At 39.8% G+C, this 21419-nt stretch overlaps 1 pseudogene across 1 annotated transcript; it reads left to right on the forward strand.

The window, feature by feature from the left end:
* Positions 1-4467: 4467 nt before the first annotated feature.
* Positions 4468-7018, forward strand: LOC126932689 (probable UDP-sugar transporter protein SLC35A5; annotated as a pseudogene). The gene has a single exon (XR_007718281.1). The product of XR_007718281.1 is annotated as a probable UDP-sugar transporter protein SLC35A5 (transcript).
* Positions 7019-21419: the final 14401 nt, after the last annotated feature.

Below are 21419 nucleotides of genomic sequence, written 5' to 3' on the forward strand. Positions count from 1 at the left end.
TGTTCAGTGTCCCAGAAGGTGAAAAGAAAACAAAAGAGTTAGATAACCTGTGGAACTAAATAATAAAAATTCCCAAGTCTACTAACAAATTTAGACATCCAGATACAGGATGCTAAGAGATCCCCAAACATATACAATTCAAAAAGATCTTCTGCAAGACACATTATGGTCAAACTGTCAAAAGTCAAAGACAAAGAAAGAATTCTAAAAAGAGCAAAAGAAAAGCATGTAGCCACCTATAAGGGAACCCCCACCTGACCAACAGCAGATTTCTCCACAGAAACCTTACAGGTCAGAAGAAAATGGGATTATGTATTGAAGTGTTGAAAGAAAAAACTTTCAGCCAAGGATACTACACCCAGCAAGGTTAGCCCTTATAACTAAAAGAAAAATTAAGTCTTTTCCGACAAATAAGAACAGATAATTCACCACCACTAGACTGGGTCTACAAGAAATGCTAAGGGAGTCCTACATCTGGAAGCGAAAAGACGATATATAACATCATGAAAACACACAAAAGTACAAAATTCACTGGTAGAGCAAACACACAAATAGGGAAAAGAAGGGACTCAAATGTTACCACTACAGAAAACCAGTAAACTGCAATGATAAACAAAAGAGAAAGAAACAAAGAATATACAAAGCAACCAGGAAGCCATTAATAAAATGACCGGAAATAGCCCTCACATGCCAATAATATCTTTGAATGTAAATGGATTGAACTTTCACTTAAATAATACAGACTATCTAAATGGATTTCTTTCAGTGACCCAACTACACGCTGCCTACAAGAAACCACCTCACCTGGGGGGAAGAAAAAACAAACAACAACAAAAAAACATAGACTGAAAGAAAGGGGGTGGAAAAAAAATTCCATATAAATGGAAACCAAAAGAGAATGGGAGTAATTATACTTGCATCAGATAAAACAGGCTTCACATCAAAAAAAAAAAAAAGTAGGAAGAAGATGCACTTAACACCAGAATACCCAGATACGTAAAGCAAATATTAGTAGATCTAAAAAGAGACACAGACTTTAATACAATAATAGTTGGGGGCTTTAACACCCCACTTTTAGCATGAGACAGATCATCTAGACAGAAATTCAAAAGAAACATTGGATTTAAACAGCACATTAGACCAAATGGACCTAATAGACATTTACAGAACATTTTATCCAACAGCTACATAATATATAATTTTTCTCATCAGTATGTGAAACATTCTCCAGGACAGACCATATGTTAGGACACAGAACAAGTCTTCACAAATTTTTTAAACTTAAAGAAAATACTTGAAATCAGGCCCGGCACAGTGGCTTAAGCCTGTAATCCCAGCACTTTGGGAGGCTGAGGTGGGCAGATCACAAGGTTAGGAGATCGAGACCATCCTGGCTAACATGGTGAAATCTCGTCTCTACTAAAAATGCCAAAAAATTAGCTGAGTGTGGTAGTGGGCACCTGTAGTCCCAGCTACTCGTCTCTACTAAAAATACCAAAAAATTAGCTGGGTGTGGTAGTGGGTGCCTGTAGTCCCAGCTACTCAGGATGCTGAGGCAGGAGAATGGTGTGAACCCAGGAGGCGCAGCTTGCAGTGAACCGAGATGGTGCCACTGCACTCCAGCCTGGGTGACAGAGTACTCAAAAAAAAAAAAAAGAAAGAAAGAAAATAATATCAAGTATTTTCTCAGACCACAATGGGATAAACCCAGAAATCAACAAAAAGAGGAACTCTGGAAACTGTAAAGATATATAGAAATTAAACATGCTCCTTAATGACCATTAGGTCAAGGAAGAAATTAAGGAGGAAGTAAAAAACATTTACTGAAACACAAAATACCAAAACCTATGGAATACAGCAAAAGCAGTGCTAAGAAGAAAGTTTATAGCAATAAATGCCTATATTTAAAAAGCAGAAAAATAATAAATAATCTAATGATGCACCATAAGAAGCTAGAAAAACAACAAATCAAGCAAAAAATAAGTAGAATGAGAGAAATAATAAAAATGACAGCTGGGGAATGGGGACAAGATGGCCAACTAGAAGCAGCCACTACAGGAAGCTTCCATCAAAATGAACTATAGCATGTAAATCCTGCCCAGCAACTGACATATCCAGATTCTGTCATTAGAACTGACTAGGTAGTTGGTGTGACCCACAGAGAGGAAAGAAGAGCAATGTGATGTGGCAGCCCACTTGAGGGCCACATGCGGCCAGGTAGCCCCCATCCGCTAGCCAAGGGAGGCAGTGAGTGAGCATACTGCCCAGCCTGGGAAACTGTGCTTTTTCCATGGAACTGTGCAACCCATGGATTGAAAGATCCCACTTGTGAACCCATGCCACTGGGCCTAGGGTCCCACCCCTGGAGCTGCACAGATTCTCAACAGCCTCTCAGCTAGAATCAGCTTAAGCCTGCTGAGCTCCCAGTGGGGAGGGGTGACCAGCAACACAGCTGCATCTGCCTGCTGTCTAAGCCATTTGAGCTCCTTGGGGAAGAGGCAGCAGCCAGCACTGGGACAGATAGTTGCCTAAGACACTATGCTCCCTGGGAAGGGGAAGGGCGGCAGCCTTTTCTAAGCTTCAGGCTGTATTTTTCCCCTGCTGGAGCCAGGGAGGCTGGACAACTTGTTCCCAAGAGGTGTCCCCCACAGCCCAACACACCAGCTGTGGCAAACTGCAACCAGAGTGCCTCTACAGGCCTGCCCTGACCCATTCCTCCTCACTAGGCAGGGCCTCCCCTCACAAACTCCAACAACTTCAGCCAGGGGCTCAGAGACGGAACCCTGATCTTTCTGGGCCTGAGCCCCTTGGGGGAGGGGTGTCCACAGTCTCTGGACCAGCAGACTTAGCCTTTCCTCCTGGTAGTTCTAAGGAATCCAGGCAGCCCAGATGAGTGGGTTTTTCCCCCAACAAAGCACAAATTGGATAAAGAGTCAAGACCCATCAGTATGCTGTATTTAGGAGACCCATCTCATGTGCAAAGACACACATAGGCTCAAAATAAAGGGATGAAGGAAAATTTACCAAGCAAATGGAAAGCAAGAAAAAGCAGGGGTTGCAATCCTAGTCTCTGACAAAACAGATTTTAAACCAACAAAGACCAAAAAAGACAAGAATGGCATTACCTAACGATAAAGGGATGAATTCAACAAGAAGAGCTAACTATCCTAAATATATATGCACCCAATACAGGAGCACTCAGATTCATAAAACAAGTTCTTAGAGACCTACAAAGAGATTTAGACTCCCACACAATAATAGTGAGAGGCTTTAACATGCCCCTGTCAATATCAGACAAATCAATGAGACAGAAGATTAACAAGGATATTCACGACTTGGACTCAGCTCTGCATCAAGTGGACCTAATAGACATCTGCAGAACTCTCCACCCCAAATCCACAGAATATACATTCTTCTCAGTGCCATATGGCACTTATTATAAAATGGACCACATAATTGGCAATAAAATACTCCTCAGCAAATGCAAAAGAATGGAAATCATAACAAACAGTCTCTCAGACCACAGTGCAATCAAATTAGAACTCAAGATTAAGAAACTTACTCAAAACCACATAATTACATGGAAACTGAGCAACTTACTCCTAAATGACTCTTGGCTAAATAATGAAATTAAGGCAGAAACCAAGAAGTTCTTTGAAACCAATGAGAACAAAGAGACAATGTACCAGAGTCTCTCAGATACAGCTAAAGCAGTGTAAAGAGGGAAATTTATGACACTAAATGCCCACATCAGAAAGCTAGAAAGATCTCAAATCAACACCTTAACATCACAATTAAAAGAGCTAGAGAAGCAAGAGCAAACTAATCCAAAAGCTAGCAGAAGACAAGAAATAACTAAGAGTAGAGCAGAGTTGAAGGAGATAGACATAAAAAACCCTCCAAAAAATCAATGAATCCAGGAGCTGTTTCTTTGAAAAAATTAATAAAATAGATGGACAACTAGCTAGATTAATAAAGAAGAAAAGAAAGAAGAATCAAATAGACACAATAAAAAATGATAAAGGGGAGGCCGGGTGCTGTGGCTTATGCCTGTAATCCCAGCACTTTGGGAGGCCAAGGCGGGCAGATCACGAGGTCAGGAGATCGAGACCACAGTGAAACCCCATCTCTACTAAAAATACAAAAAAATTAGCCCAGCATGGTGGCAGGCGCCTGTAGTCCCAGCTACTCAGGAGGCTGAGGCAGGAGAATGGTGTGAACCCGGGAGGTAGAGCTTTCAGTGAGCCGAGATGGTGCCACTGCACTCCAGCCTGGGCGACAGAGAAAGACTCCATCTAAAAAAAAAAAAAAGATAAAGGGGTTCCACAATAGGCGACTTAGAAGCAGAGGCTCTTTTGCCTATACCTACTGTAACTTCTCCACCTATGGACCCTAAAGGCTACTGCTGCTACTATGGGGCCAGACAGTTACTGTCTCAGCTCTGGGATGCAATTAAAAAACAGCCAAATGGAAAAACAGTGCTGTAGTCATCTTATAATATACCCCTTGTCAACAATGTATACATTCCTGCTAGGTGCATATTCATTGCTTTAAGCTCAAGTCACATATTACTGGTGAAGTATGCTGCCAATGAAGAAAACAAGTATGATTATCTTCCAACTACTGTGAATGTGTGCTCAGAACTGGTGAAGCTAGTTTTCTGTGTGCTTGTGCCATTCTGTGTCATAAAGAAAGGCCATGGCTGTTGTCTTCTCAAATTTTAGAATTATAACAACAGCTCTTCTATTCAGGATAGTGCTGAAGAGGCATCTAAACTGGATCCAGTGGGCTTCCTTCCTGATTTTATTTTTGTCTATTTTGGCCTTGACTGCTGAGACTAAAACTTTACAGCACAACTTGGCAGGACATGGATTTCATCATGATGCCTTCTTCAGCCCATCCAATTCCTGCCTTCTTTTCAGAATTGAGTGTCCCAGAAAAGACAATTGTACAACAAAGGAATGGACTTTTCCTGAAGCTAAATGGAACACCACAGTCAAGGTTTTCAGTCACGTCCATCTTGGCATGGGCCATGTTCTTATTATAGTCCAGTGTTTTATTTCTTCGATGGCTAATATCTATAATGAAAATATATTGAAGGAAGGGAACCAGCTCACTGAAACCATCTTCATACAGAACAGCAAACTCTGTTTCTTTGGCATTCTGTTTAATGGGCTGACTCTGGGCCTTCAGAGGAGTAACTGTGATCAGATTAAGAACTGTGGAATTTTTTATGGCCACAATGCATTTTCAGTAGCCCTTATTTTTGTAACTGCATTCCAGGGCCTTTCAGTGGTTTTCACTCTGAAGTTCCTGGACAACATGTTCCATGTCTTAAGGGCCCAGGTTACCACTGTCATTATCACAACAGTGTCTGTCCTGGTCTTTGACTTCAGGCCCTCCCTGGAATTTTTCTTGGAAGCCCCATCAGTCCTTGTCTCTATATTTATTTATATTGCCAGCAAGCCTCAAGGTCCAGAATACACACCTAGGCAAGAAAGGATCCGAGATCTAAGTGGCAATCTTTGGGAGAGTTCCAGTGGGGATGGAGAAGAACTAGAAAGACTTGCCAAACCCAAGAGTGATGAATCAGATGAAGATACTTTCTAACTGGTACCCAAATAGTTGGCAGCTCTCTCGAACCTTATTTTCACATTTTCAGTGTTTGCAATATTTATCTTTTCACTTTGATAAAGCAGAAATGTTTCTAAATCATAATATTATTTGCATATATCTAGCTACTCCCTAAATGGTTACATCCAAGGCTTAGAGTACTTAAAGGCTAAGAAATTCTAAAGAACTGATATATGAGTAACAATATGAAGAATTCATTAACATCTCAGTACTTGATAAATCAGCAAGATATATTTGCAGATTATTTTCCTTGGCCTTCAAGCTTCCAAAAAACTTGTAATAATCATGTCAGCTATACCTTATATATACACATAGAGATCAATTTGCCAGATATTCACAATTACGTAGTTCTGGTTCACATGCCAAAGTCTTCCCTTTTTTAACATTATAAATATATAGGTTGTCTCTTGAATTTTGAGGCCCTAGAGATAGTCATTTTGAAAGTAAAGAGCAATGGGACCCTTTCTAAAAATGTTGCTTGAAGGACCTAAATACCTGGCCATACCATAGATTTGGGATGATGCAGTCAGTGCTAAATATTTTGCTGAAGAAGCAGTTTCTCAGACACAAAAATCTCAGAATTTTAATTTTTAGAAATTCATGGGAAATTTGATTTTTGCAATAATATTTTGATGTTTTAAATGTTGATTCCCTAGTCACCATAGTTACCACTTGTACTTTAAGTCATTTAAACGAGCCATGATGGGACATTTTTAGTTTGAGTATTACAAAATCTTGATGTCATTACTCCTGAATTATTACATTTTGGAGAATAAGAGGGCATTTTATTTTATTAGTTGCTAATTCAAGTTGTGACTATTGTATATCATTCCAAGAGTTGAGATGCTGGCTTCAGAATCATACCAGATTGTCAGTAAAGCTGATACCTAGGAGCTTTTAAAGGGATCCTTTCAAAAGGATCACTTAGCAAACACATGTTGGCTTTTACTGATATATGAATATTATTACTCTAAAAATAGAAAGACCAGTAATATATAAGTCACTTTACAGTGCTACTTCACACTTATAAGTGCATGGTATTTTTCATGGTATTTGCATGCAGCCAGTTAACTCTCATAGATAGAGAAGTCAGGTGATAGATGATTTTTAAAATGAGCAGACAAAAGTGACTTGCTCAGGGTCGTGCAGCTGGGTGATGATAGAAGAGTGGGCTTGAACTGGCAGGCCTGTATGTTTACAGACTACCATACTGTAAATATGAGCTTTATGGTGTCATTCTCAGAAACGTATACATTTCTTCTCTCCTTTCTCTTAAGTTTCATGCAGATGAATATAAGGTAATACTGTTAAATAATTCATTTGTGATATCCACAATAATATGATTGGCAAGAATTGGTGGAAATTTGTAATTAAAATAATTATTTTTTTAAAATGATAAAGGGGATATCATAGCTGACCCCACAGAAATACAAACTACCACCAGAGAACACTACAAACACCTTTATGCAAATAAACTAGAACTCTAGAAGAAATTGATATATTCCTGAACACATACACCCTCCCAAGACTAAACCAGGAAGAATTCCAACCCCTGAATAGACCAATAAAAGTTCTGAAATTGAGGCAGTAATTAATACCTAACAACCAAAAAAAACCCAGGATCAGACAGGTTCACAGCTGAAAAAACATCAATATGTCAAACGAGTACATACATCCCATGTTTATGGCAGCAGTATTCACAATAGCAAAGATATAGAATCAACGGATAGGAGTTCATCAATGGATAAATGGGTAAAGAAAATGTAGTACATATACACACAATGGAATGTTATTTGACCATAAAAACTGAAATCATGTCATTTGCAGCAACATGGATGGAACCAGAGATCATTATGTTAAGGAAAATAATGCAGGTACAGAAAGACAAATATTGTATGTTCTCACTCATATGTGGGAGCGAAAAATGTTGATCTCATGGAGGTAGAGAATAGAACGATAGTATCCAGAGGCTGGGAAGTGTGTATGGGTGGGGGAGGGGGGCGGGGTAAAGAGAGATTGATTAATGGCTACAAACATAAAGTTAGATAGAAGGAATAAGTTCTAACGTTTAGTAGCAAAGTTGGGTGTCTGTAGTTTATACCAATATGTTGTATATTTTTAAATAGCTAGAAGAAAAGACTTGAAATGTTTCCAATACATAGAAATGATAACTACTCAAGATGATAAATAGCTCCAATACCCTGGCTTGATTATGACACAATCTATGCATGTGACAGAATATCACATGTGCCCTATAAATATATAAAATGTTATGTATCAATAGAAAATTCATGATAAAAATAAAAGAAACATGTTGTAATAGCATGTTCTCAGCAACAACAAAAAAGAACAGGGAAAGAACTCTGCAATTGCCTTTTATACTATCCTCTGATAATCCTGCTAATTTTATTTATCTAGTTATTTTGATGTTAATTCTTAACGAGCATTAAAATTGTGTCCTCTTTAATGTGGAATTTCATGTTTGTCAGAATATGTTTTGCCTAATGGTTTGAAAGAGAGAGAAAGTCTGAAAACCAAAGGACAGAAAAGGAAGAATAAAGTGATTTTAAAACAATTTTGAATTGGTGTTAAGAAGTAGTAAAGGCAAAAGAAAAGCCATTCATAAAAGCTTGGATAAATTAAAAAGTCATCAAAACAGCCTACTTTGCCTGGGATGGAGAGGGCTCCTAGGATGAGGGACATACAGTGCTGAAGCCAGGATAGTCTGGGGCAAGCAGGGATGACTGGGCATCCTGGAGAGAGCCTGAGGTGTTATGGAATACATGCTATGTGCACCTTATTACTGCCTAAACCCGGAGTGTTCTGAATTCTGAAACCCATGTGTCCATAAGAGGTCTGAATACACACATACTGTCTCTGGAAGGGACAAAAGCACTGGCCACAGCATCTGGGAAAGAAATGGGTGGCTAGAAAACAGGGACAGGAGAGAGAGTTTTTCACTGCAAATTATTTGCATCTTTATAAATACTGAAATTATTGGGGGGAAATGTGGTCAGCATTAATTTGGGGTCTCTATGCATCTGAAACAATTAAGTTTCCTGGTTGTTTATAAAATCAGTGATTTCCAGTACCACTTCAAATTACTCCCTTACTCTTTTTTGGCCATGTGTGCTATTACTATGGACTGAATTCTTCCCCCAACAAATTTATATACTGAAATCCTGAGCTCCAATTTGATGGTATTTAGAGGTAAAGCCTTTGGGAGATAATTAGGTTATGTGAGGTAATGAGGGTGGGTCCCTTATGATGGGATTAATGTCCCTATAAGAAGAGACACTAGAGATCTTACTGTCTTCTTCTCTGCCCTCTCTTCTCCTCTCTACTCCTCTCTTCTCTTCTCCTCTTCTCTCTCTCTGTCATTCTGCCATATGTGGACGTATCAAGAAGGCAGCCATCTGCAGGCCAGAAAGAGAGAGCCTTCACCAGAAACTGCATCACCCAGCACATTGATCTTGAACTTCCCTGTCTCCAGAACTGTGAGAAAATAAACTGTCATTGAAACCAAAAGAATTATATTTTCACTAATTGACTTTTAACTTTGCTTAATGATATTTGACACATGACGTATTGATCAGGATATTTCATTTTGTGTATAGGACACCATATGTGTAGGATACCAAGTAAGACTAAGGCCTTACTTTGGTCCCTGGCCTCAAGAAGCTCACACCAATGATGAAGAAAGTGAATGTATGGAGGGTGGGGTGGAGAATAAAAGATATCAAAGGAAAAACTTTCATTATAGCATCGCTTTTAATAGTCAAGTTTGAAAACAACCTCAATTTGGAAAATAATTATGTAATAAATAATTATGTAATAAATACAAATATAATTACTAATAAGTCATAGCATTACACATGGTAAATCATTGTGTAGCCATTTATATTTGGTTTATGAGGAATTTTATATGCTATAGAAATTTTTGCGTTGTAATATTAAGTAAAAAACTGGAACACGAAATTATATGTGCAGTATAGTAACAGCTATCTTTAAAAAATAGGAAAAACAGTGTAGTTGTCTTTGGGTGGCAGAGTTATGGATGACTTCTTTCTACTTTTCTATATTTTTTGATGACCACTATTTTTACTATAGCAACACCTAATGAGACACTATTTTAAGCATTGTATACATTTAACTTACTTAATTTCTCAAAACCCCTTTGAGTTAGGTATGTTGTTATCTCTGCTTTGTAGAAAAGTGAAGAGCAGACTTAGAGTAAATTTCCCATCACACAGCTATTAGGTTGTGTAGCCAGGATTTGAATTCAATCTGGCTGCAAGGCTATATGTGTCCTATAATAAACATGTATTAGTTCTTATTACTGGAAGCCTTCTAATACTTTTTAAAAGGAAGTACACACAATTTGCCACAGGAATTCAAAGGAAGAAGATAAGCCCTGCATCCTGGGAATTAGGGAAGTCTTAGGAGAAAGGTTGGGTGAGATTTAAACGTGCATTAATTGAAGGAAGGGCATGTCAGATAATGGAACAGCAGGAGCTAAAACAGTCAAATTTAACATTGATGGCCTGCAAACGATGAAGATACATTGTTTTTGTGCCTGTCGTTTACGTTATTTGGTGTCTTTAATCATTCTGTGTCTCCTGGGAGTGCCTATTTTGCTCCTGCACAGAGCTTGCTTCTCCCCCCAAATCCAATACCGCTTCAGAAAATGTCAGAACCAAAAGGTGTAATCTTGGACAACCTCCCATTCAGAGCAAGGACCCCTTTATACAATTCTTAACAAAAAGCTCCTCTATGTCACTAAAGAGCCCATTTCATTTTTAGAAAACTGTAAATCGTTAGAAAATTCTTCTTTATATACGGGCTTAAATCTAATGCTCCAAAACTTTTAACATTGGTCTGGTTTGTCCCCAGAGGTATTCAAAGTAACACTAAGCACTCCTTAGTTCCTGGGCCCTCAGTTATCAGACTCATCTTGATCTTTTCTTCCCCATGATACAAATCGTAGTTTCTGTCTGCAATTTTCCATGGGACTTGATGCTCAGATCCTTCCCATCATCACTCATTCTTTTCAGGAAACACTGCAGTTTTAGAATGATCCATTTAACATGTTGACTCAAAATTGAACAAGGACCCTCATATGCAGAGAATCGTGAAATAACTACCTATCATGATCTGGGCCCCATCTATTAATGCAGCTTGACTTAGAAGCCTCTTTATATTATTGCCTCTTGTAAGATGTCATCAACCGAAACTACTGTATTTGTTTTTCTTTTTTTTTTTTTTGAGACGGAGTCTCTCACTGTCACCGGGGCTGGAGTGCAATGGTGCAATCTCAGCTCACTGCAACCTCTGCCTCCTGGGTTCCAGCGATTCTCCTGCCTCAGCCTTCTGAGTAGTTGGGATTACAGGTGCACACCACCATGCCCAGATAATTTGTGTGTGTGTGTGTGTGTGTGTGTTTTTAGTAGAGACAGGGTTTCACTAAGTTGGCCAGGCTAGTCTCGAACTCCCGACCCCATGATCCACCCTCCTCTGCCTCCCAAAGTGCGATTACAGGCATGAGCCACCACACCTGGCCAGATCTTTTTAACATATATCTGTGTGACACTAGGTATTCTTAAATATAGATTTTATTATTTATTCTGCTCAAGAAGGAAGAATATGATCCTGGCGTTTGGATGAAAAAGAAATCCAATAATGGAATTTGACAGTTTTCACTTCTCAGAGTAGGCCATACACTAAATCACTGGGTTTTGGACATTGAGAAGAAAACAGGGAGGTTGTGTCATGACTTTGCAGATCCAGAGGTTAAAGCGTTTTTATTTTCTGGGGATATATGGGAGAGATTTTTTTTAAAATCTGCCTTTCCCTTGCAGGATAGAAGAAAGACGCTAGTTTCCACCAAGGGCCTAGTGAGAGCACTGTAATATCTCATATTTTGTGAGGGGCAGCATTTGCTCCAAGTGTTGTGTGTGGGCCCTGGACAGGTGTTCATCTCTGACGACATTGTCACTGATTCAGGCAAAATTAGAGGAAAGATAAGAACAACGACTTTTATGAAAAAGCCCTTGGCCGGGTGCAGTGGTTCATGCCTGTAATCCCAGCACTTTGGGAGGCAGAGGCAGGTGGATCACGATGCCAGGAGATCAAGACCATCCTGACTAACACAGTGAAACCCCGTCTCTACTGAAAATACAAAAAAAATAGCCAGGTGTGGTGGCGGGTGCTTGTAGTCCCAGCTACTCGGGAGGCTGATGCAGGAGAATGACCTGAACCTGGGAGGCAGAGGTTGCAGTGAGCCGAGATTGTGCCACTGCACTCCAGGCTGGGCGACAGAGAGAGACTCTGTCTCAAAGAGAAAAAAAAGAAAAAAGAAAAAGTCCTCTACCTTGTTTGGTTGACAAAGCCTTGTACTAGTCATTTCCTGCTTTCTTTTCTGTGCCTTCCTGTGACACTGGAGTTTCAGCAGAATTTCCCTGAGATGTAACAAACATCCAGTCTCATATTACTCAATTAGCTTGGGCTAAACTTAAATGTAAAGCACTGTTCTGCCTTGTCCAGGATTATTCTGTTTTATTTCACCTGCCATTAAGGGGACTGCCATGGCAGGCTTTGAGGGGGACTCTCACATGATATGGCAAAGACCAGCTGAACATAGTGTTCACAATATACTCTGTTTCTCTTTCTTTATTGGCATACAAATACACTGTATTTCCCAGTTCCCCTTCTATTAGGGGTGGGCGGGTAGTTGAGATCTCCTAGGCTGTGGCTAGAAGGCTAAGGCTTTTAAGAAGTAGGCATGTCCCCTGCATGCTCTCAATCTCCTTCCACTGGCAGGAGGCAGTGAGGCCCTAGGGGATCACTGAGCCACAAAATGGAAGGTTTGGTCTTTGAACCACCTTCTGGAAGACAGCCACCTACCAACCTGAAACATGTCTCTTGGTTTGTTGTCTGGATGAGAAATCAACTTCTATTATGCTTGGGCCATTGTTATATTTTGGGTTCTAACTGTTACAGCAGCTGGTGACATATTTAGGTTGGTGCAAAAGCAACTGCAGTTTTTGCTATTACTTTTAATGGCAAAAACCGCAATTACTTTTGCACCAACCTAATACGCATAATCTTGACCTTTTCATTCTGTTAAACTGGTTCAGTTTAAGCTATTCTCTCTCTGCGCCATATTTCCTTGGGAAAGCAGCCTCTTTTACGGCCTGAGCCTTCAGTCTTTCTCTCATCTTTCTCAATTTTGAATTGACACTGTCTCCTCACAGTCATCTGAATTCAGTATATACACGTTGGATAAGAACTTGTCCAGAGATAGTCCCCAACTAGTTTTTCCTTTCTCGGTCCTGGGTGGCAAAGCTGAACCATGGCGCTGAGCCAGCATACTTCCTGTGCCTGCCTCTTTACTTATGTATGTTGTTTCTCAGAAGCAAATAAAGTTACATATAAGACAGGGCTAAAAAATGTAAAAGCACTAGAGCAGCAGTTTACAGATGCCAGTTCACAGACCTGAACTGAGCTGTCTTCGTCAGAATTGCCTGGAAAGAATTTTTGAAAATAGAGATTCATGGCCCTCACACTCAGATATTTCGATTTCATGTTTCTGAGGGAGGTGACCAGGAATCTGATTTTCGAAGTATCTTCATGACCCTGATGCATAACCACTGTCCTAGACAATATCTTGTCAGGGTCAGCATTAGTGCTAGCAAATATTAACAGTGAAGCATCCCATGATGGCCAGCAAAGCATAGTGGGTAAGAGCTAGGAATCTGAAGTCAGACTTGAGTCTGAGTCCAGGTACCATCACTAATAAGCTGTGACTTTGATAAACTTACTTAATGTCTCTGAATCTCAGTTTTCTCATCTGGTACCTGGGCTTAAAAATGCACAATAACAAACTTAAATGAAATAGTGACTGTAAAGTCCCTGGCTTAGAGAAAAGAAGAGCTAAATAAATAATAGGGGTGTATGTGTGCGTGCGTGTGTGTGTGTGTGTGTGTGTGTGAAAGAGAGAGAGAGAAGTTCATTTACAGAGATGACAGTTGTAACGACTTCCATACTGGGTAAGAACAGCATTGGAAGAACACTGCATGTTTAGATCTTCCTCCCACAGATCACATTACCCCTCATAAACTACTCTTGGGGGCTGGTTTTGCTGCTCCCACCACTACTGGAAGTAACCACCACAGGGAGTGATTTTGCCCCTGTCTGATCTTTTGAATCTAACCACAATTTGGGTTTCCCCTCCCTCCTTCTTTAAGGAAAAACAAAGTGGAACCAGGCCCAATAGTCTGATGCATGAGTCTAGCCCTTGTACACAAGGAGCATAGGGCAATCTCAGCACCCCCTGAGTACAAAGCAGGTCCCATTCAGGGAAGCTGGCCTCCTGCTCTCTGCTGACCCCAACACTGGGCGCCCTGGCTTCCTAGCTGCTGGAAAAAGCTCTTTTCACATCACCCAGGACCTCCAACAGGCCTCCTCCGTCTGGCCCCTCTCCTCCAGCTCCGGGATGCAGGCCCTTTGACTGAAGATGTAAGAGCTGGCTTGACCCCTCTCTGTCACTTGCCTCCTGTACAATCCTGGACTCGTCACTTAATCTCTCAGAGCTTGTCTCCTGATCTGTAGACTCATCAGTTTCACAGGGTTTTCATGAGGATTAAGTAAGCTAATACACATGAACATGTCTTGTAACTGGAAAGCACCATGTGAGTGTAATGTATTAATGCTAGCATCAGTTAGCATGTAGCAGGAGGACACAAACCCCACCGCAGCATCACATCCAGTATACTCTGCTTTTCCAATGAACTAGTATCCTACTTCCTGTTTCTTCAAGGCAACTTGATGAAAACCAAAGGATTATTCTGCTTTAGCTTAGTTCACTTTCCCAAGTTAGAGTAAAGAATGTTTGTAAACCCTCAGAAAGCCCCATTGTGTCACATCTGTCCCAACTGTCCATTGATTCTTCACAAATTCACAGTGAACTGAGGAAGCTGGATTTTACTATAGGAAGGTCTATGCTCAGGGTAAGGGAATCTTTGGGTTAGAAAAGTGATCCTAGAAGACACTACTAGGAATTGCCAAAGGACTTTTAAGAATTAAGGAAGAAAAATTAATTTGGGTTCTGGGTCAATGAAGGACTGAAACAAAAATCAGAAGCTTTTACTTCCAGAACTGCCATAAGCTCGTGGGGAAAAGACTTCACCATGCCTCAGTTTCTTTGCCTCGAAAATGGAGGTAACAATCTGCCCTCCCACTACTCCATAGAGTTTTTAGGGGGGTAATATAAAATAATTACAATACAAAAATAATGTTGAGTACCTACTGTATGCCAGACACTGTTTTCAGTAGTTTATGCTTAAATCTTCGGAACAAACTCATGTGGTCAGCACTATTACCCCATTTTATAGCTGGGGTAAACCAGCTATAAGGAAACCCATAAAGGAACAATAGCTTTCAAAGTGCTTATTGATGATTATCATGATTAAATATAAATGTTCAAGGGGAAGGGCATAGGACTCACACTTGTAATCCCGGCACTTTGGGGGATCGAGGTGGGAGGATCACTTGAACCCAGGAATTCGAGACCAGCCTGAACAACATGGCGAAATCCTGTCTCTACCAAAAATACAAAAATTAGCTGGGCATGGTGGCACACGCTTGCAGTCCCAGCTACTCGGAAGGCTGAGGCGGGAGGATGGTTTGAGCCCAGGAGGCATAGGTTACAGTGAGCTGAGATTGCACCACTGCACTCCAGCCTAGGCCACACAGCAAGACTGTCTCAAAACTAAATAAATAAATATGTTTCAGGCAGTATATTTCTGCCTCGTGGCACCCTATGAAGACATGGGCTTTTACTAACCAGATGATAGAGACTGTCAAGTGAGATGAAGTTTTCTGGGTTCCCCTTAGAGCAAGACCCTTCACAGTAGCACATGTTAAACATGACTGCTCCAAAAGGCGGACATCCATGAGTTAAGGTAAAGGACTCTAGGTGCCATCAAACTAGAATGGGGTGCGATGGATGGATCCTCGTCCATTTCATGGAGGACAGTAGGAGTCAGAACACAAGGTGACCTCCTCTATTCTTTTGTTGATTTCCCCTTCTCCACCCTGCCCAGGTCACGAATACCCTCCTCCCTAATTCTCTTTCTCCCAGGAATACTGTTTCTCTTCTTCCAGCTGCTAAGGAAAGGGGGGTAGACAAAACTCTGCATTACATCATGGAGATGGCTGTTTAATTTGAGATGAGTGTTACATTACTCATTGCTCTGAGCCCCCTTTGATCCACCAACATTTGCTTCTTTTATCCCCATGTAGTGAGTACATTAGTGCCTGAATGCTGCGTGGTCTCGTTGTCTTTTAGATGCTGTCAGAGATTATTTACTCAGGAAAACAGATGAATATCTTGTTTAATGTCAAAATAATTACTATTTGGCTGGCCTGATAGTTTATTTATGCTTTCAATATTTTTATGTTTACATCAAAAGAGCATTGCTAAAATTGTATTTTGCCATTAAAGTAAATAGGATATGACAATTTTTTTAAACCTAATTTTTCTGTTTGATGAGTTTGTTCATTGAAATGGTTAGAAGATAACAGAACCAAGTGGAAATGGTCACTCGAGTTGAAATATGCAGCTTTATGTTTCTTATTTGTATAACATCTTGAAAGAGGCAGTAAACGAAGCTTTAAGCGAGGGGCATTAAAATGCAGTGGTTAAGAACATAGACTGTAGCCCCAATTTCAAATCCCCGCTCTGCAGTCTTCATCTAGTTTTTCAACCTGTCTGTGCCTTGGTTTCCCCATCAGCAAAATAGATACGATTATTGTAAGAGTTGAAGGAGTTCATATACATAAATGTCCTGGCATATGCAAATACTGCTTAATATAAATAAACATAAGTTTTACAGTCATTCCGTGAGTGTGAAATGGGGAAAGGGAGTCCCTATAATTTTATAAGAGACTTGACCTAGAGTGAATCTCTGTGAGCCACCACCTTCCGGTATCTGGCCCAGTGGCCACTTTGCCTCCATTTTGTAAAGCAAGAAGCCTTTAAATTCCAAAGCCCTGTCCTGACACTGGACAGATCTTCCTGTTTCTTGGCTGAGCTTATCTGGAAAGGTGTTAAAAAGCCAGGTTTACTTGGCAATAATGTGCCCACTGTTTCTCTTTTTGGGGGACTCTCTATAAGATAAGTTTATCTACCCAGACAGGTTTCTCTAGCCATAAACCTGTATTCATTTTCATTCAGCAGCTTTTATTTCAACTCTTTTGTTTACCGAAGAAGCTTAAGGGAGGAAAAGCCCTCCCGGCAGGTTACAACCACTATGGCACTTGGAAAGAGACACAGGATGAGGATTCTGCAACATAACCTTGCTGGGAGCTCTTCTGGTTATTTTGGCTTTGCTTTTGTGTCATATGTTACTTCTTTATTCTTCATATGACTGCAACTTTCTATTAAAATAAGCACATATAATTAGATACTAATTCATTAATTCACCCAAACCAGGTTGTTTCTATTTGCTTCTCAGCTGGGTGATAAATGTATTGGTTTAGCCTCAGGTTTGCGTTCTCAAATTCAAGTTCTTTTCACAAGTTTACAATGGCTTGTGGAGACTCATCTTTCTGCAAGATGTCATTTCTTAAGAGCGCTTCTCTCTACCCTGGGAAGAAGGAATCCAGAAATGGTTCTGTTTGTGTGTTAGGTTACCAGGTTTGGGGCTTGTTTCAAGTCTATGGAACCTTTGAATTTCCCTCTTTACCATGGAGAGGTAGGTAGGATAATTGGAATCAGGACTGGCAGAGAAGACTACAGAGCCCCTTATACTCCCAGAAAGTAAGCCAGGGTGGGGCTGGCTTCCTTAATTTTCCCAAAGCCCCTTAGCAGAAGACTAGGGGCCCCACAAAAGACATATTCTGTCTTGCAGAGGTTAGATGCCATACACTATTTTTTTATTCAGATGGCAAGAATTACACGTGGCATTCCTGCCATGTTGTAAATTCTATGTATCTGGCATTAAAGATCTGAAAATAATAACATTTTGTATTATTCCTTGACCAGAAATTAAATATCAACATTTAAAAGCCTGAGATGGGTGCAGTACCAGGCTACAATGAAAGTCAAGCACTAATGAAATGGCAATTTAATTAGAGTAGAATAGATGTATCATGGTGGAATACAATTCTGTGTGTTGGGAATCGATTCTTGGACCTGAAAAAAGCCATTTAGGACTCTTTTGATATTAAAAACCTTAGAGAACCACATTAACTGACCAAAAAAAAAAATGTGACGTGCAGGATGTGGCAAAATATAAATACACTGCTGGTAGGGACATAAAGTAGTTCACACATTGTGGATAGCGACTTGGCAATATATAGAAAACTGAAATATGTACATGCCCCTGCTCCACATATTCCACTTCTAACATATATACCTTAGGAAAGAATCTCATATAAATGCCCAAGCAGACAAGCAGAAGATGTTCACTACATATTTGTTTTACAAGCATAATATTGGATAAATATTGAATATCAATATGAATTGATGAATATTGAAATGTTCATCAATCAGAAGATAGATAAATAAGATATATTTTTACAATATAATATAATACAACAGCTAAAATAAATAAGCTGAACTTTGTGTATCAACATGCATAAAAGTTGGACCAGGTGCAGTTGCTCACGCTTGTAATCCCAGCACTTTGGGAGGCTGAGGCAGGAAGATAGCTTGAGGCCAGGAGTTCAAGACCAGCCTGGACTACATAATGAAACCCCATTTCTAAAAAATGTTAAAAACTTAGCCGGGCATGGTGGCAAATACCTGTGGTCCCAGCTACTTGCAGGAGGCTGAGGCAGGAGGATTGCTTGAGCCCAGGAGTTCAAGGCTGCAGTGAGCTATGATCACACCTCTGCACTCCAGCCTGGGTGACAGAGCAAGACTCTATCTCTTAAAAATAAAAAATAAAAATTTAAAAACAGATAAAAGTTGGAAACAATGCTGAGAAAAATAAGTTGCTGAAAGATGTGTTCCCAGGATGATGTCATTTATGTGGAGTTGAGACTATATGCAAATACATACATTCCCAGTAAAAGCAAAAATACAGAAGGGAAGCATGCACACTAATTTCACAGGAATGCTATCTGTGAAGAGGGGAGGCCAATCAGGGAGGAATAAATAGGGGTTTCAACTGCATCTGTAAGAGTTTGTGACATTGAAAAATAGACATGAAAAAATATGGCAAATATTACTGTGGTAGACACATGTTTTTTTTTTAATTCCCTGAGCTTTTGTACGTTTCAAATATTTTTTAAATTCCCTGAACTTTCTGTACGTATGCTTTCTTTCATCATCTTCACAATATAGATGGCAGGGCAGCTAGGCTTTTCCTCACATAACATTTCTGTTTAGACTTTTTTATGATCATTAACATCTTTAATTCTTCAATCGCGAAGGAGCTTGGGGTTCAGGAAAGCATTTTATTTTCTAATAAGTTCTTTCTGTCCTCAAGTCCTCTTGTTCAGAGAACTGAAAGTCATTTCCAAATTAAACTAACTCATCAATGTCTGGACAGAATTGCTTCTTTGCCAGTAGAGCTTATTCTTCTTAGGTATTGCCTCTGTCCCCAAGGGTGTCATGACACCTTTCCATCTAATTCCATCAGCCAGTTTGTGAAGGTACTGTTTGTTCTCTAATCCAGATCACTAATGACTCTGTCATGTGTTTCCATCTGATTCTCTTGGTTAGGAGAGAATTGTCTTCTGCCTAAGCTGAAGGAGAGATCTTACTCTCAGTAGAGACATTAAAGTTGCCAAAATAGCTCAATAGGATTGTCCATTCTGTCACCGCCTGTGTGCTTTCTCAAGGTTAGATTAAAAACCTGAAAAACTATGTTGCTTAATGAAAACCCAATGTATTGTCCTGGCTTACTGGCTTACCCCAACTATGCACTTACATCTTCTGTTTTTTGTTTTTGTTTTTGTTTTTGTTTTTGTTTTTGAGAAGGATTCTCCCTCTCTCTACCAGGCTGGAGTGCAGTGGCGCCCTCTCAGCTCACTGCAAGCTCCGCCTCCCGGGTTGATGCCATTCTCCTGCCTCAGCCTCCCGAGTAGCTGGGACTACAGGGGCCTACCACCTGCCTGGCTAATTTTTTGTGTTTTTTTTAGTAGAGACGGGGTTTCACGGTGTTAGCCAGGATGATCTCCATCTCCTGACCTCATGATCCACCTGCCTCGGCCTCCCAAAGTGCTGGGATTACAGGCATGAGCCACCGCACCTGGCTACATCTTCTTTATAGTTAGCTCAAACTCCAAGAAACTTACCTCTAATTTGAAACATCAGGTCAAGGTTAGCTGTACAGTAAAGCAAACATTTAAATTTTCTTTGAAAAATCTTCAAGGACACTAAACGGAAAATAAAAGAAATAGACACATTTCTACAGGGCTGCTAAATAGACAGAAATGGGAAATTTTAGTGCTTGGGGTGTCTACAAGTCTCTGTCCTCTTCTATTTCCCAGTTCCTTTCAATGGGAACATTGAAAAATGTAGAAGGAAGAAATCTGGGATACACTGAATAACCTTAAAGATAGAAGCATAGGATGAGTTCAAAGAGGACAAGGTCAAAATTTTTTAATTAAGGAAGAAAACCCAATTTCTGTTATATGCCTCCATCATTTTATAAGCATGCTTATTCATGATAAATTATTATTATTGTGGAACAGATGGATGAATCTCAATCATTATACTATAATGGAAGATTAAACATTTTCTTAACTTCTATTCATCAAATTAAGTCTTTATACTCACAACAAAGGACAATGCATCAATGTTATCATTAGGGCTTTTTTAAAATATAACTTTAGCGTGAAGCGTAATAAGACATGATTAATGTACTGACAAAAGTAAATACTAAACAACACACATTAGTCTAGATTAGAATCACTTTTTCAGTACTTCCATGTTGTAGTTTCTCAGGCTGCTGTGAACTGTGTCAAAGAGAAATGATCATCAAAATAATTTGGTCTTTTCAGTTACATCTTTACCTGTAAAATATTGTTTACTCCCTAAAGCTGTGGGTTGAAAGGGTGATAGTATCTATTCAACTCCCAGTGAGGAGATAGGTTTCTCATTTGGTTGAGTTTTGTGTCACATTTAACAGATTGTCAGGGCTGGAGAGAAATCTCGGGATCTACAGCCCCACTTGTCCACCCCTTCCCAACCCACAAGAGCATCCAGAAGTACTGCAGATCCACAAAGCAGAGTCAATCTTTACAACAGCTGGGAAGGCAGTTCCGCAATCTCCCTCAAGATTGCATTTCAACACTTTTCATCATTACCAAACACTCATTTGTAGAGGAAATTTAAAGAACTGACAGTAGCAAAAAACTACATAGCAGGACAAAGAGCACTAACCTGGGAGTTGTGGGACCCAAGAACCGGAGGATCCTGCACATGCTGTTTAGTCTTTTATTTCATCTTATTTTTCACCTATAACATTTATTACCTTCTCTGACCAGCTGCACATTAAACACTTAGTATATAATGTCTCAGTTTATTCATTAGGAAACCCCTTCCCCCGCTACATAGGTCCTATTATCCCCTCTTATGCCCATTGTTATTATTCTTGCTAATTTATAAAGAACTGAAATACAACAAACTTACAAAGACTTCAAGAAAAAATTGTCCCGTGTGTAGTTCAGGTGCTTAAAAAATTAAAAAGAAAAAATTGCAAGAGTAGTTAACAGGGCTCACGCATTCATTGTTCAATGAAATATCAATAGTTAAATATTTGAAAACATAA

This window comes from Macaca thibetana, chromosome 12 (genome assembly GCF_024542745.1).
Source record: "Macaca thibetana thibetana isolate TM-01 chromosome 12, ASM2454274v1, whole genome shotgun sequence".
Lineage (NCBI taxonomy): Eukaryota > Metazoa > Chordata > Mammalia > Primates > Cercopithecidae > Macaca > Macaca thibetana.